General features: G+C 48.3%; 1 protein-coding gene across 7 annotated transcripts in view; it reads left to right on the plus strand.

Moving 5' to 3' along the window:
* Positions 1–16523, plus strand: part of CARD11 (caspase recruitment domain family member 11) — a 110063-nt gene that overhangs the window by 44103 nt on the left and 49437 nt on the right. The window contains exon 1 of one of the 7 annotated variants that reach the window (XM_032604525.1): positions 11441–11587. The exons of 5 other annotated variants lie outside the window; for them this stretch is intronic. The gene's annotated coding sequence lies outside the window, so the exon portion shown is untranslated. Of the gene's footprint in view, positions 1–11440; positions 11588–13111; positions 13272–16523 lie in introns of those variants that run through there. One more of the 7 variants, XM_032604526.1, reaches the window with a different exon arrangement.

Genomic DNA, 16523 nt, shown 5'->3' on the forward strand with positions numbered 1-16523 from the left:
AGCGGGGATGGGGCCTGGCCAGTGCCCACTATGTTACCTGGGCAGGGAATTCACGTGAATTAATGTACACAGGAATCTGTGCATCCCGGGGGCGGGGGTGTGTGTGTGAGCCCGCTCCCCCTGGAGAAGGCACCCGGCGGCTCTGAGTGTCCCCTCTCCATGCCTTTCCTGAGAGAGGGTCTCGATGGGACAAGATTAAAGAGACATAAGGACTCCTGAGTACTTGGTAGATAGAACGGGGGCCCTCCTGCCTGGAGAAGGAAGAGGGGTCGGGTGTTGGGGTGTGTCAGGGCAGGTTTACTGAGAACCAGCTCTGCAGCCAAACCTGCAGGAGGTTCCCCAGCTGAGGATCAATTATTCACCCTGCAAATGTTAATTCCTCTATGGCGAAAGCAAACGGCCTTAACTCCTTCAAAGAGAAAAGGTGAAGGCAACTCTGACCAGAGCAAAAGCCCTAGCCTTTGCCTCTCTCTGTGGATGGGAGCTTCTCCCCAGAGCAGCCCACTCCTCTTTCCTTCAGACTTCACAGATGTATGTTTGATGTTATGAGAACTGCCAAATTATGTTCTAAAGTGGCTGTACTATTTTATTTTATTATTATTTTTTTGTGTGTGTGTGGTACACAGGCCTCTCTCACTGTTGTGGCCTCTCCCGTTGCGGAGCACAGGCTCCGGACGCGCAGGCGCAGCGGCCATGGCTCACGGGCCCAGCCGCTCCGCGGCATGTGAGATCTTCCCGGACCGGGGCACGAACCCGTGTCCCCTTCATCGGCAGGCGGGCCCGCAGCCACTGCACCACCAGGGAAGCCTGGCTGTACTATTTTAAAGCCCCACCAGCTGTGTTTGAGAGTTCCGGTTTCTCCACGTCCTCACCACGTTTGATGTCATCAGTTTAAAAATTTTAGCCATTCCGCTGGTTGTTTGGGGGTATCTCATTCTTTTGCACTTCCCTGATGACTGATGATCGTGAGCGCTTCTCCATGTGCTTATTAGCCATTTGTATCTCTTCCCTTCTGAAATGCTCATTCAAGTCTTTTGTCCTCTTTTTATTAACTTGTTGCTTTTAGTTTTTATCTATGTTCTTTATATGTTGTGGGTACAAGTCCTTTATCAAACATTTATATTGTGAATAGTTCTTCTATGACTGACCTGTTCATTTTCTTACTAGTGTTTTTGATGAGCAGTTTTTCATTTTTTAAGTTTTTTTGTTTTGATGAAGTCCAATTTTTTTTTTTTCAGTTTTGTATTTAGTACTTTCTGGCTCTTGCCTAGGAAATCTTTGCCTACCTCAAGGTTGTAAAAGTAGTCTTTCTTCTTCTAGAAACATTGTAATTTTGGATTTTATGTTTAAACCTGTGACCTACTTTGAATTAATGTTAGTGTCCCGTGTGACATAGGAATTGAGGTTTATTTTTTCCCATGAAATGGATATCCAGTTGTTACAGCACCAACTATTGAAAAGACTTTCCTGGCAACTTTGAATTGTTTTGGTGACTTTGTCAAAAATTAATTGACTCTATAGCTGTAGATCTATTTCTGGACTCACTCTTCTGTTTCATTGATTTATTACTTATCTTTACACAAAAACCACAGTGTCTTGATGATTGTAGTTTTACAGTAAACCTTGAAATTGGGTACTTATATTTATCTATAAAATATTTATAATATATAACTAATACAATATATAATATATAAATATATATAATTAATAAATAATATGTATTCCTCCAATTCTTTTTTTAAAATTGTTCTAGCTATCAAAGTCCCTTTCCTTTCTATATAAATATTGGAATTAGTTTGTTTATACTATACTAAAAAAGCTTGTTGATATTTGATTGGAATTTATTGAATTTCTAGGTCAATTTGGACCTATCTGGCAGTAATATTTAGGAGTCTTCCAATCCATGAACATGATATATCCCTCCATTTGATTTAGGGCTTCTTTAACTTTTTTTAGCAATTCTTTGTAGTTTTCAAGGTAGATATTTTACACCTCTTTCATTATACTTAAATCCTAAGTATTTTTTTTTGATATTAGGTTTTTAAAAATTTTTGTATATTGACCTTGTATCCTGTGTCCTTGCTAAATTATTGTATGATAATTAGTAGTTATTGATTATTACCGATTCTGATAGTAGGTTTCTTTTTTTATAGATTCCCTTTGGATTACTTTTCTATACACAATCATGTTGTCTACAAATAATGACAGTTTTATGTCTTGCTTTCCAATCTTTGTTCCCTTTAATTCTTTTCACCTTGCCTTATTGCACTGTCTAGAAACCCTAGTACAGTGTTGAGTATAAGTGCTTAGCATGAATATCCTTGCTTCATTCCAAATCTTAGAGGAAAAGCATTTAGCCTTTCATCACAAAGTATGAGGATAGTTGTTATCAGGTTGAGGGCAATCTATTCCAGTTTGCTGAGAGTTTTTAAGTATGAATAGATGTTGAATTTTGCCAAATGATTTCTGCATCTATTGAAATAATCATATGTTGTTTTCTTCTTTATTCTCTTAATATGATGAATTATATTGGTTGATTTTCGAATGTTGAACCAGTCTCGCATTCCTGGAATCAGTCCCACTTGGTCATGATGTATAATCTTTTCTCTATACTTCTGAAATTTTGTGCTGAAATTATGTTAAGGATTTTTTTGCATCTATCTTTATGAGGGGTACTGGTCATACTTCTCTTTTCCTGTAATGCCTTTGTTTGGCTTTGGAATCAGCATAACGTTGGCCACATAAAATGAGATGGAAAAAAAAATGAGACGGGAAGTATTTCTTCTCCCTCTATTTTATGTAAGAGTTCATGTAAAATTGGTGTTATTTCTTCCTTAAATGTTTGATAGAATTCACCAGTGAAGCCATATGAGTCTAGAGCTTTCTTTGTGGAAGGGTTTCTGATAATAACTTCAAATTCTTTAACAGAAAAAGGGCTAACTCAGATTTTTCTGTTTCTTCTTAGGTCAGTTTTGAGAATTTGTGTCTTTTGAGTAATTTTTGTGCTTATCGTCAGTGTTGTAGAATTTATGGTCATAAGGTTTTACAAGATATTTCCATAATATCCTATCAATCCCTGGTGGATCTGTAGTTATAGCTCATCTCTCATTTCTGATATTGGTGATTTTGTTTTCTCTGTTTTTTAATCAGACTAGCTAGAGGTTTATCAGTTCTGTTGATCTTTTCAAAGCTTTTGATTTCACTGGTTTTTCCACATTGCTCTTATATTTTCTATTTTGTTGTTTTCCACTCTTATCTTTATTATCTCTTTTCTCTATTTACTTTGGCTTTTCAGGCCTCTTAATGTACAAACTTAGATGATTCATTTTAAATCATTCTTCTTTTCTAATATTAGCATTTAAAATTATAAATTTCCCTAAAAGCATTGCTTTAGCTGCATGCTAGAAAGTTTGATATTTTGTTTTTATTTGTATTCAGTTCAAAACATATTCAAATTTTCCTTTTGATTTCTTTGATCAATGGGTTATTTAGGATTGTACCATGTAATCTCCAAATATCCAAGGATTTTCCAGATACTGACATTTAATTATGAATTTCTGATTTAACTCCCTTTTGTCAGAGAACACATTTTATACAATTTTTATCCTTTTAAAGTTATTGAAACTCATTTTATGGCCCAACCAAAAGTCTTGGTGACTGTCCCATATTCACTTGAAAAGCATATGTATTCTGCTGGTATCCTGCAGTTGTTAGCTGGAGTGTTTTATAACTGTCAGTTCAAGTTGGTTGCTAGTGTTGTTCAAATCTTCTATATTCTTAATTTTTATCTACCTGTCCTAACAATTACTAAGAATATTGAAACCTACAACTGTAATTATGGATTTATCTAATTCTTTCCATTTTATCCATTTTTGCCCTATGTGTTTTGAAGCTCTGTAATTAGGTGCATTCAGAATTGTTATATTTTCTTGATGAATTGACTCCATTATCATTATAAAATGTCCCTCTTTACCTCTGATAATACTCTTCTTCCTGAAGTCTGCTTTTCTGGTATTAGTGTATCCATTCCAGTTTTTATGAATAGTGCTTCCTTATCTTACTTTATCTGTGTCTTTATATTTAAAGTGAGTCTCTTATAAACAGCATATAGTTGAATAATGTTTTAATCCACTCTGATAATCTCTGCCTTTTAATTGAAGTGTTTAATCCATTTACATTTACCATCTAAGTGTTTTCTTTTTGATGCGTCCATTCTTTGTTTTATTTGTTCCTCCTTTTCTGCCTTCCTTTGGATGAATCAAGGTCTTTTTTGGTATTTCATTTTATCTCCTCTGTTGACTTGTTAGCCTATTTCTTTGTTTTCTTTGTGTACATGTGCAGTTGTGCTACGACTTATACAATGCACCTTTAACTTACCACTGCCTACCTTGTATTAATATTACATCACTTCGCATATAGTGTCAAGACTTATGGCAGTATATGTTCACCTAACCCTCTCTCATCCCTTGTGTGATTATTGATTGTCATGTATTTTATTTCTACATATGTTACAAAGTACACAGTAGATTGTTGTTAGTTTTGCTTTAAGCCATTAACTATGTTTTCAAGAAATTGCAAATGGAAGAAATTTTATCTTTACTCACGTATTTACCATTTTGGCACTCTTCAGTCCTTTGTGCAGATCCAAGTTTCCATCTGGCTTCATATTTCTTCAGTCTGAAAAATATCATTTAACATTCCTTATACTGCAGGTCTGCTGATGATGGATTTCTTTCAGCTTCTGATCTATCAAACAAAGAGCCTTTATGTCATCTTATTTTTGCAAGGTATTTCGCTGGATAAAGAATTCCAAGTTGGCCTTTTGTTTCAGCAGTTTAAAGGTGTGGTTCCGTTGTCTTCTTTCTGACATTGTTCATTATGAGGAGTGACCAGTATTTCTATCCCTATTTCACTGTATGTAATGTATCCTTTTTTCTCTGTCTGCTTTTAAGATTTTCTTTTTATATTTGATTTTCACCAGTTTACGATATGCTTATGTATGATTTCATGTTTATTTTGCTTAGAGTTCATTGAATTTCTTGGATCCGTGGGTCGATACTTTTCATTAAATTTGGGGAAAAAATTAAAGTGATTTTTCTTCCACGATTTCTCTTTTTCCTCTCCTTTTAGGACTCTAACTACGTGAATGTTAGACCACTTGATATTATTCCTCAATTCACTGATTTTCTGCTCATCCTTTTTAGTCTTTTTTCCCCCTCCATGGCTTACGTGTGTAGTTTCTATTGCCCTTTTTTCAATGTCACTGATTTTTTTCTTCTGCAATGTCCAAATGGTTGTTAAGCCCATCTACTGAATTTGTAATTCATATATTCTAACTTTTAGATATAGAATTTCCATTTGGTTATTTCTTGTTTCACGTCTTTTTCCTTATTCCGTTCATATTTCCCTTAAATCTTTGGCATACTTATAATAGCTGTTTTAAGGTCTTTGTATGCAAAGTTCAACGCTTCTGTAATCTCTGGGTCCATTTCTATTGACTGGTTTTTCTCCTTGTAATTTGTTGGCTTATGCGCATGTATAGCAAACATTTTTTCTTGAATTCTGGTCATCGTGGATGCCAAGTTTCTGGATTTCGTTGCCCATAAGTTGTGATACGTTTTGATCTGGAAAATAGTTACGTGTGAATATTTGGAACTTTTAAACTTTGTTGGTTACATCTAGAGTGGTCCGTATTCTGGAGTTATAGTAGCCCTGCTCTTCAGGCATGGACTTTTCTAGGTCTCCGAATTCTCAGGGGACCCAGTAAGGTCTTCCAAATCTGGCTAATTGGAACCCCAGCATTTGCCTGTCTTGTGTCGTATGAAATCTCTCGGTTCACAGCCTCTTGGTACTTGTTCTCTGTTCAGCTCATGGAGTCTTACTTGCACATATGCAGTTTAGTATTTAGCCAAACACTATTTCTCCGTGTACCCCCCTCCTCTTGGTACCCCTCCTCCCAAATTGCAGACCTCAGCAGCCCTGTATTCTGGACTGTCACCTCAGTTTGGGCTCCGCCCCCCTGCCCTGTGGTATGTAAAGTGTATCCAGGCAAGAAGCCAGTGATCACGAGGCTTACGTCATCAATTTACCTTCCATCAGGGTTATCCTGAGCCCCCTGTTGTTCAGTGTCTACAATTCCTCTTCCAGTTGTTTCAAATATGTTGTTCCATTTTATAATTGTTCAGCGTTTTCACTGTTGTTCATAACCTGTTACTTTCCACCACCTCACAACTGATCTGAATTCACCAGGCCAGATAAGAGGCTATCATAAAAGACTGGCAATGAAGTAGGTCTCGTTGCATGAAATATTAGATTTTTAGAAGAAATAATTGTGGGGCATAATTCTTACTTTGCAGAAGACTTCACTTTACAAAAGGGCTAGCTGCGAGTAAACAGTGTTCTTCCTTAGCCCATTTAAGAGATTGGAAAATGACTGTTGAAAGCAGAGCTGGGTGATGGGCAGCAGGGCCCTCAAGCCTGTCCCAGGTGGAGCTGTCAGTCAGGAGTGGAGTTAACGTACCATTGAAGTGTCAGTGTGTCCGGGGATCTGGGACCCACTAGCAAGGCCAAAACAAAGTGAGGGGCACTGCGGGATGAAGCATGAAGACCTGGTCCAACCTGGGGCCCGGTTACCCCCAAGTGTGTAGAGCCAAAATGGGAAACACCATCAAAGACCAGGCAGGGAGTGAGCCAGGAGAGATCAGCATGTGTCCAGAAGGTTCCAGGAGCTTAGAAGGGGGTGAGCATCTAAGTCAACACCCGATGTCTCTGCCAACAGTGAGGGATGAGAGCAGTGCTTCTGCGTGTGTGGTCAACCACCGGGAGAGCTTGTTAAAAGGCACGCTCTGACTGAGAAAGGTCCGAGGTGAGGCCTGGGATACTGCAGGTCCAACAAGCTCCAGGTGGTGCCGAGGCTGTGGGCCCGCACACAACACTCCCGCCAGTGAGCACTTGGAATCTGTGAGCCAGGGCTCACCCAGGACAGCTCCTCCCTGAGGAACCAGCTGATGCTTGTGGCACAGGGTAGACCCCGGTGCTAAACCCAGTTAAGCGGAGAGAGGAGGGTTGGATTTACACAAACCTACTTGATCTGTAACATTTCACCCTTGAAACTGCCTGCACCTGCTGGGGCTGACAGTTACATGGGAAGAGCACCATGCATCCCGGAAATCTCAGCTGTGACCCTAGGAGAACTCCCTGTAGAGCCACAGGGAGCCGAAACGTGTGCTCTTCTTACTTGTTCAGGAACCCAAATGCCAGCAGAACGGCAATAATCTTCCATTTTAAAAAAAAAGAAAGAAAAAAGTAAGCAAGAAAACAACGCTCGAACTCTCTCACCTTCTGCCACGAACTTTCTTCTAGAGTGTAGTCTCATGTGCCTTGAGTACAGAGGAGGTCTAAAGTTTGATGCTGCAGACGCCATCAGGAGAGGGTGTGGCCCTTTCTCACATCCAACAGGTGCTCGTGTTTGGTAGTCCGTGCACCTGCTCCCGTGTCCCGTAAAGGACACATGTCACACCATCCACACATGCTTGGATTTTAGACACGGTGATGCAGAACACACTCTTGTTGATGTTAGCATCATTTCACCACCAACCATACGGACTGGGTTTTTTTCCCCATCATGTTTAGGAAATTAACAATCACGTTTTAACCTCGGCTTCTTGGATAATGCTTGCGATAGTCCATTTCCTCTTAACAGGACGTCAGATGTTAGTAAGTTCTCGACTTTGGGTTTAACTAATGAACTCGTACACGGTTGAAAATGATGAAAGCTCCCATTAATTGAGTATCTATTATATTCCAGGCAGTTGCTTTAGAAACGTGTTTAATCATCACTAAAATTCTGCCAGCTATGGGCATTATTATTCCCGTTTTATAGATAAACTGTTTATACGTTATTTATGGGTTTTTTATGGGTTATTTATAGAGGAACCGAGGAGGGGCAGTTGGAGGAACGGGGTGGGTGTCGGGTCTGGCGTGTTTTGTAAAGTGTGGGCACCGTGAAGTCACTCACCCACCAGTGTTCAGCGTCAAGGAGAGTCACTGAGCTCTTTCGAAGCTCTAGTGGCTTTTCCTTCAGCTTCTTGGCAAAGACTCCACTTTCTTCCCAGCCCCTTGGTTCTGCCGGGCAGACAGAGCCGGGCCTCTGACCAGGCCGGCGCGCCCGGGAACTTCTCACCAACCCAAAGAGGAGACATCTGAGCCCACGGCCACATCCAGTTCTCTGCCTGAGTGAGCTCCTGGCCCCCGTCCTTTCTGGCTGAGACGACCTCTCTGCTCTCCAGGACTTGCAGGGGGTGAGGGGCAGAGGGAGAGGCGAGAGTTAACGGGAGGCCGGCTCTGTTTTACACGGGATATGCTCCCTTCCCCTCTCTGTTTCCACGGCACCTGCTAATTAGCAAGCTGCTAATTAAAGTTCATATTTATGATCAGAAAATAAAATCATGGGACCTTTCCGAAATAGGATTTTATGAATTTTGGCTCCAGCAACTGAGTCAGCAGCGAAGGGCCTGTGCTGTTCAGGACCGCGGTTTCAAGGCGGAGATAAATAAGCAAACAGCGCGGGGAGGAGGCTGAACCCAAGTCCTTGGGCAGAACTGGGCCTCAGCGGGACCGCCGGTGGGAAAGATGGGACGAGGTTCCTACACCGAAGCCGCCAGTCCACGTCGGCTGTTTCGTCTCCGGGGTCGCCGAGCTCCCATGAGGCGGTTTTCTGTTGCAGAGCCAGCTGTTTTGTTCTTTTCTGTTCTCGCCATACTAGAAAAATCATCACCCACAAGCTCAGACTCGAACCTCCCCGAGTGTGCGCAGGAAACTCTCAATGCCACTTCCTTTCACGTGTCACTTGGTTACTGCTGCCTCTCCGAGGGGTCTCCGGGCACCCTGTCCACCGTGGCCTCGAGTAACCCCTCTTCCTGGAAGAATTCAGCTCCTTGGGCCCTTGGATGTTGGCTCCATCCCTTTTGTGGGCCCTTGAAGAGCCCAGTGGGCATCTCCTCACCCAGTCGTGGAAAAATTCTGCCATCTACGTTTGGTCTCTCCGACGGGGCATGTTTCAGAATCCCAGAGTTGGAAGGGACTTCGAGGGCATCTGGCCCCCCCTGGGAACGTGGCTGAACGTCCTTTCCCCTGAAATCTCCCCCAAGACTGGGCAGCTTCCCTCCACTTGCCTTTGGCGATGTCATCCTTGCTGCCTGTCCTGCCCGAGCTTGGAAGGATCAGCTTTCTCGGAGGGGAGAAGTGAGGGGCCGGGGTGGTGACGGAAGGTCAGTGGAAGACCACCGTCAGTCCCTGCTCCTCCCTTCACCCCTTTGGAGGTCCCAGGCCCGGCGTTCGACGCCTCCACCTGCGGACCGTCTTCTGCAACACGGAGGACAGAGGGCCCTGTCCCACTGGGGTGGGCGGCAGGAGAGAACACGGACGGGGGGCCCACCAGGCACGGAGCCGTTCTCGCAGGGCTGTAACTCAGCCGGTCCTTCAGCTCACCTTGGCTCCTTCGGCCCCTGGAGTGTGCGAGGCCGTGCTGGTGCCTGAAACGGCCCTCGAGAACCCTGCCAGCTCTGAAACGCCATTAGTGTGGGCTCTGACCATGTAAGACTGAATCATCACGCTGTGCTTACCTCCCGTTGATTGGCTCAGGGAGTCGTCACTCCGTTGACGAAGTCCCAATGATGCTCACAGCACAGCAGGTAACGAGGGGGCCTTGAGCCCACGGGAGGTACAGCGAGTCCCCCCATGTCCCGTGCGGAGCCAAACCGGCAGCACTTCCCGCCGCTTCTCACGGGCTGTGGGCTGCACGCTGGGCCCCCGAGTTCACATGTTGAAGCCCAAACCCACAACGGGATGGTACTTGGGGGTGGGGCCTTCGGGAGGGATGAGGGTTAGATGAGGTCTGGGGGGGACTCTCGTGATGGGATCAGTGATCTTAGAAGAAGAAGAGACAGCAGAGCTCCCCTGCCCTCCACGATCTCAGGAAACGTGAGGACAGAGCGAGAAGGCGGCCGCCTGTGAACCAGGAAGGGGTCTCTCACCAGACACCCACCTGCCAGCGACCGCTGGTGGGAAGGCAGGGTGACAGGGCCACTTTTTCGGGAAATAGAGTGGGGACTTCTTACAGAGTTCAGCGTGCACCTCCCAGACGACCCGTCAGAAGACATGACAACATGTGCCCCCGCGAAGATGCATATAGGAATGTCCCAATAGACAAATCGGGCCAACAGCCTAAATGTCCGTCAGCAGATAAATGGATAAACCGTGATCCACACATCAGTGGACAGAAAGGGACGAGCCAGACCCTAGAGAGAGCTGGCCGTGCTGATCCATTTTCCTGAGTTCCAGAAAAAGGTAAAACAGAAAGCACAGTCGTGGTTGCCTCTGGGATGGGCATGGGGAATAGGATGAAAAGGGCCGTGAAGGCACTTGCTTGGGTGGTGGCCGTGCCCTGTTTCTTGATCGGGGTCTTGGTGACGGGGTGTCTTCTTTGCAAAACTCATTAAGTTTAAGGTGCATGCAGCTTATTGGTCATACTGCAATTTTTAAGAAAAGGAAAGGGAACAGAAAGGCTGTAGACTGGGAAATAGAGGAATTAGGCAGAGCTGGTAGGGCTGGTCTCTGTTGCGTAGGGCTGCGGAGAACAGGGTGAGAAGCTCCTGTCTAGCTGTGTGGGACCAGAGGGGCCTCGCAGCCTTCTAGGAAAGGGGGAGGGCCAACCTTCAGCGATCACCTACTTGTGCGGGATGCTCGGACAGGCCAGGCAGACGGGCGACTGTCACCCGTCACCGCAGTCTAACTTGCACTCTCGCTGAGAGTTTGCCAACACGTGCTCCTCCCGGCATCTATACCAGGGCCTGACCGGGGTTGGTGGGGTGTGTGTGGGGGGGTCCCAGCCCTGCTGCAGCCCGCGGTGGAGGTCCAGCTGGATTGGGCAGAGAGAAGACACGGTTGTCAGAGGAGCTGGGTCAGTGGTCAAGGCGGATGCGGACAGGGGAGGACGAGATGTTGGAGGAGAAAAGAGGGTGATGGTGTATTTGGCTCTGGGAAGCCCCGCGTGAGGCCCACGGGAGCATCCTCCCTGGAATGTTCTAGGCCCCGCACTTCCCCTCAGCTGGCCTTCCTCCTCGGTGCAGTTCAAAGCCAGGAGCGTGGTCTCCGGGGTGAGGGCCTGCACGGCCGCGCGGGGGCAGCAGGAAGGGCGGGGCTGAGCTCCTGCCCTCCCATCCTCACCTTCCCGCAGGGCAGACACGGCTCCCGCTCTCCGCAGCGCGCCCCCTGCCGGAGAGAACACAGTCTCCTCCTCTTCTCCCAGCCTCCCCCTCTGCAGAAAGGCACCCACAGCCTCTGCTCAGAACAAAAATAAAAAGGGAAGTATGGCAGCCCACCCCAGCCCACACCTCGGCCCCTGCTAAAAACAGAGGCAGCCTGTGAGTGGGGTGTTGCGCCAGCTTCCGGGGGGGGGGGGCACTGCTCCCTGCAGCATCAGCGCTTTCTGGGGGCCTGGCAGCCACTGTGCTGGAGGAGAGGGAATTTGAGAGGACCACGGAGAGACCCCCTAGCCAGACCTGGGGCCGAGCTAGTTTGCAAGCACGTGAGTATACTTTCCAACCGGCCGGTCCTCTTTACTCTGACACCTGTGTGCCCAGCTGGCAAATCCACATCCTCGGTCAGGGAGCGTCTTCTGTGGCAGGTCTGGGGGCTGCCGTGGAGCCCGCCACCCCCCTTGCCGATCGGTCGTGCTCTCCTCCGAAGCATGAGCTCTCATGGCTCCACGCGTGTTCTTTTTCCATCTTAATTTCCTAAACGACAGTGGGTGCTCGACAGTGGGTGCTGGGGCAGCTACTTTATGCTGTAGCTTTGATTGCACAGAGCGTGGACTTGAGCCCAGAGAAGCCTTTCAATCAATGCCTGATGACCGATTTGGACCAGAACGCTCTCATTTTTACGTGCTGGGTTTTTTTTTTAACTTTCTTCTGAGGCAGGACGGTGCAGAGGGCCAAGGAGTGGGGGCGGGTGCCTGGCGTGTGTTCCTGTTGAAGGAGTGAGATGGCCGCAGCCCAGCTGGGTGGAGGGGAAGTGTGTGTGCATCTGTTCCCAGAAGCTGGGGCCCTTGCCTTTATCGGCAGCTGGCAGCCTCACAGCCTTGCCCTCTCTGGGGTTCCTGCCCTCCCCGGGGAGCACCTTTCAATCAGTTCCTCCGAGGTTTATTGAGGTTCCGTACGCAGAGAAACGAGCCTGTTGCTAAACGTTGTCCAACAGCTAACGCAGGCCCAGGCCCTGCCCACAAGCCAAATGGCATGAGAGAGAGAGAGACTGCAGAGCCAGGCCAGGCAGGAGACGTTTGATCCAGAATCCGGGGAGGAAGGGCGCAGTGCGGGGCGAGCGGCTTACCAAGCAGGCAGAAGGACCAGGCCCCCAGGGGGACGTCGCCCCCGCAGTACCTCTTGGAGGCGTCTGAGAAGGTTCCTCATTTCCTAACGACATGCTTCAGGAATCCAGTGAGTCCTGGGAGGCTGAAGAAACTTTCGCAGCAGCCCCTGGGGGTGTTTTGCTTATCGGAGACCGGAGTCTAGTTTGGTTTTTTATTTTCGGGGGAGGGGGAATCAAACTGACGTCACTGGTTTGAAGAAGTCAGCTGGGTCGTGGAAGCGTCCTGTGCAGACATGTCACCGCCTGCCGGGTGAAACCGGGGCCGGCTCACAAGCCTGGCTTCCTGCGTGGACTCGTTCAACGATCACAAAAGCAGCGCCGTCCGCCGACTCCCTCGCTACGCAGCATCTCTAACGGCCTCAAGTCAGTAACCGTCTACAGCGTCTGGGTGCCGCTTTGATGGGCGCCTTAATTACTGGTGATTGTGTCATTTCGCACATGCCAAAAACAAAGTCTTTCCAGTTTGCCCCTTGATCCATAAGCTTTCGCTCACATGGCAAGAAGCCAGAGGTGATGTCTGAGCGTAAAGTTTCCCGCATTCCCATCACTGTTACTTTCAGAGACTGGTCAAGTTATTTCTACCCCCACTGTGTGGGAAGGATGCAACGTCAGAAAAACACGGGTTCATGTTCGCTGGTGCCTGGTGGCAGAGAAAGTGACAAAGAAACGCCCACCAGCCTCCAACCCCGACCAAGTTCAATCAAAGACACCTTGTCACAGCAGACCGTTCAGAGAGGCGGGCGACACCAGCCCTCCTCGGAAGGAAAGTCCGCGTGTTTGGAGACATTTTGCGACGTTGCCTTCTCTTCCTGGCTCCCCTGATCGCGCACAGCTACGTGGAAAATGTGAGTCTCGGTATTTGTATGTTTCGAGCTCGCGTGTGGCTTCAAAACAGGTGAGCCGATTACAGGAAATTGCTCGGGTTCACGTGCGCGGCGCCGGGCAGCTTCCAGAGGAGGGATGTGACTGACACGGATGCAGAGACAGGGGCGGTCCTTCCTGGCTCCCCCTTTCCGCAGCCCTCCCGGCGCCCGGCCCCCAACACTCCTCCCTTCACTGCGGCGTCTTGCTTCGTTTCTCTGCCCTTTTCTCGGCCCTGCACCTGCAGGTACTAAATAAAGGTCTGAGTTCCGGTTCCCTTTTCTCTGGCCCCAACCTCTAAGCCTCGCCCCACCTCCCTCTGCTGCCCCCTCTTCTTTCTCGCCGTTTCCTGGACACCGAGGCCCTCAGGAGCCCCTCGCAGAGGATTCCCAGTCTTCCGGAACCGGAGGTTTAAAAGCCGACGGAGAAAGACTCGACGAGCACGTGACTCCCCGACTCCCCTCCCCCCCCCCCCCCGGGGTGTCCGCTCCCCCGGCCGCGATTTCCTGACTTGTTCATCAGAACTGACGGTTTGAAGGGTTCGGGTTAGTCTCGGTTGGCGACCCCTCGTAGCTGTTTTTATTGACGCGATGTGATTGGATTTGAGGTGACATTCGCATAACAAAATACACCGTTTTAAAGTGAACAGTTCCTTGGTATTTAGCACAGTCACAGTGTCGTGCAGCCACCACTTCTGTCTAGCTCCGACCCATTCTCGTCACCCCCAAATGAAACCCCATACCCGTCAGCGGTCGCCCCCTCCGTTCCTCCACCGCAGCCCCTGGCCGCCGCCACTCGGTGGAGTTGCGTCCACGTGCGGTTCCCTGTTCGGCACATTTCATGTCAGCGGAATCCTCCAGTACATGGCCTTTGGAGTCCGGCTTCTCTCGCCCGGCACAATGCTTTCGATGTTTTCGACCGTGTTGCCGCGTGGGTCAGTACTTCGTTCCTTTTTTACGGCCTAGTAGTCTTCCACTGTGTGTAGAAGATGGCTTTGTGCTTAGGGTCTCTGGTGCTGAGGGCTGGCGGCTGGCAGGACTGGAAGCGGGGCTGGGCAGAGGGAGGTGGGAGAAGCGGGAACTTGGCCCGTGGCCCCCGCCCACCCCCAGGGCGGTTCCATCCTGTGGCCGTGACAGCTCCGAGCCACCCCTCTTGAGGGGCACGGGGCAGGAAGGTGCAGCTCTGGCCAGCCTTCCCGAGCTGCGGTTCCGCTCTGCTCCTGAGGACGTTGTAGCAGTTAATTACAGCCAGCCCTTGATTATCCGAAGGGGTAGCCCATTGAAATGTGAGGCCGCACGGGTGGAAGCAAGGGAGGGGACCCCGTTCCGTGAGAGAGCCGTGTATTTCAGAGTTAATTTTGAGTAGGGAGACCCTTTCTGAGTCTCTCTTCCGCCTCCTCCCTCTCCCACCCCTCCCCCTCCCCTTCCCCCTCCCCCTCTCCAACGCTTTATCGAATGCGCAAGCCTGTTTCGCTCCCAGTGTAGCGGACGCTCCACGAATGCGTTTGAACTAGCCTACTCCCTTGCCATCTCTTTGGCAGAGCATCTCAGGACAGAAAATCTGGTTTGGATTTCACTTCCCTCGCAGGGAAACCCTTACTGTTGTGATAGCAGTGGCAAAGAGAGCACTGTTATTCTTCTAAAAATGCCTCCAGGAAGTGAGGATGCTGCCGCAGGACGCAGAGACGAAGGGGAAATAGAAAAACTCGGGCGTCCGGAGCCGCCCCAGGCTGGGCCATCGGCCCCAGAAGGATTGGGAGACGGTCGTTGTCGCTATTCGGAGCTTGCCTCTGAGTCCTTTTCCGAACCAGCGGACGTGCTGGGTAGTGGGGCGCCTCTCTTGTTTTCCTGCCCAGTTAAAAACCAGAACTCGCCGCTGTGTCCTGCAGTTTTCCATCACCGGCGTCTTGATTGTCCCTGTCCTGCTGGGAAGCAGGCCCGTGCTGTCTGGAGTCGTCCTAGTGTCAGGCACCCATGGCAGAGCAGGCCTTGTGCCTGAGGCCCAGCCGTGTTTCTTCTGGAGGTCCGCTGGGGACACAGTTTCTGCACTTCCTGTCACCTCCCACAGTGAGGGGTGACGCGTGAGGCCTACTCCCCAGAATGCCGGCTGGTGTCGGGTTATCCATTTTCAAAGAATTAGGATTCCACAAACGGAACCCCAGCGCCCCAGTGGCTAGAACTGGGTCTCCTTGAAAATGCGGCAGGTGCTTCAGACTCCAGGAGTGGCCCACGGAAGGAGCACGTTGCAAAAAACCGGTGGTTGCCATAACGCTGACGCGATGTGTTGGGGAGAGTGAAGGCAGGTGGAGGGTTCTCCCCAGCAGAATGGAGGATCCGCGCGGGCGTTTCTGCGTTTCACCCGGTGGAGATGGTTCGTGACAAGATGGCTCTGTCCCTGTAGGTCAGAAGCTGGAGGGATGGGTATTCTATTTTATTTACTTATTATTTTACTGGAGTAGAGTTGCTTTACAATGTCGTGTTAGTTTCAGGCGTACAGCAGAGCGAATCAGTCGTACACATACGTGTATCCACTCTTTTTTAGGTTCTTTTCCTGTACAGGCCATTACAGGGTATTGAGTAGTTCCCTGTGCTCTACAGTAGGTCCTTATTAGTTATCTGTTTTATGTATAGTAGTGTGTGCTTGTCAATCCCAGTCTCCCAGTTTATCCCTCCCCTCCCACCCCCTGGTAACCACGAGTTTGTTTTCTACATCTGTAACTCTATTTCTGTTTTGTAGATAAGTTCACTTGTACTCTTTTTTTTTAGATTCCCCGTGTAAGCGATATCATATGGTATTTGTCTTTCTCTGTCTGAGGGATGGGTATTCTAGACTCTCCAAGTCCACCGCTGACTGACGCTACAAGATAGATTGGCACTTAGATCTGAATTGCAGGCACAGCAAAACCAGTTCGGTATGACTGAAGGTCAGACGCTCCAGTCAGCCGGCTGTCGTGTGAAAACCCTCCCCACAGCCGCTGAGAAAAAGGTCTCAGCCACCGAAGAGAGGAAACTATAACAAGAGAGCCAGCACTTAGCCACTGGAAATCAATCACTTTATAAATATTAAGTGCCTATTTGTGAAAGATACTTGCTAGACCACGGGGTGTGCAAGGAAGCAGGAGACGGTCCTGCCCAGAGTATCGCAAGCAACATGGTAGACAGATGCTCACAGCACCAGGTGGGAGAGTCGCAAATCAGAAGCCCAGACAGAAGGGTTGAGGACAGACCTTTATAAAG

The sequence above is a fragment of the Phocoena sinus genome, chromosome 15, assembly GCF_008692025.1.
Source record: "Phocoena sinus isolate mPhoSin1 chromosome 15, mPhoSin1.pri, whole genome shotgun sequence".
NCBI lineage: Eukaryota > Metazoa > Chordata > Mammalia > Artiodactyla > Phocoenidae > Phocoena > Phocoena sinus.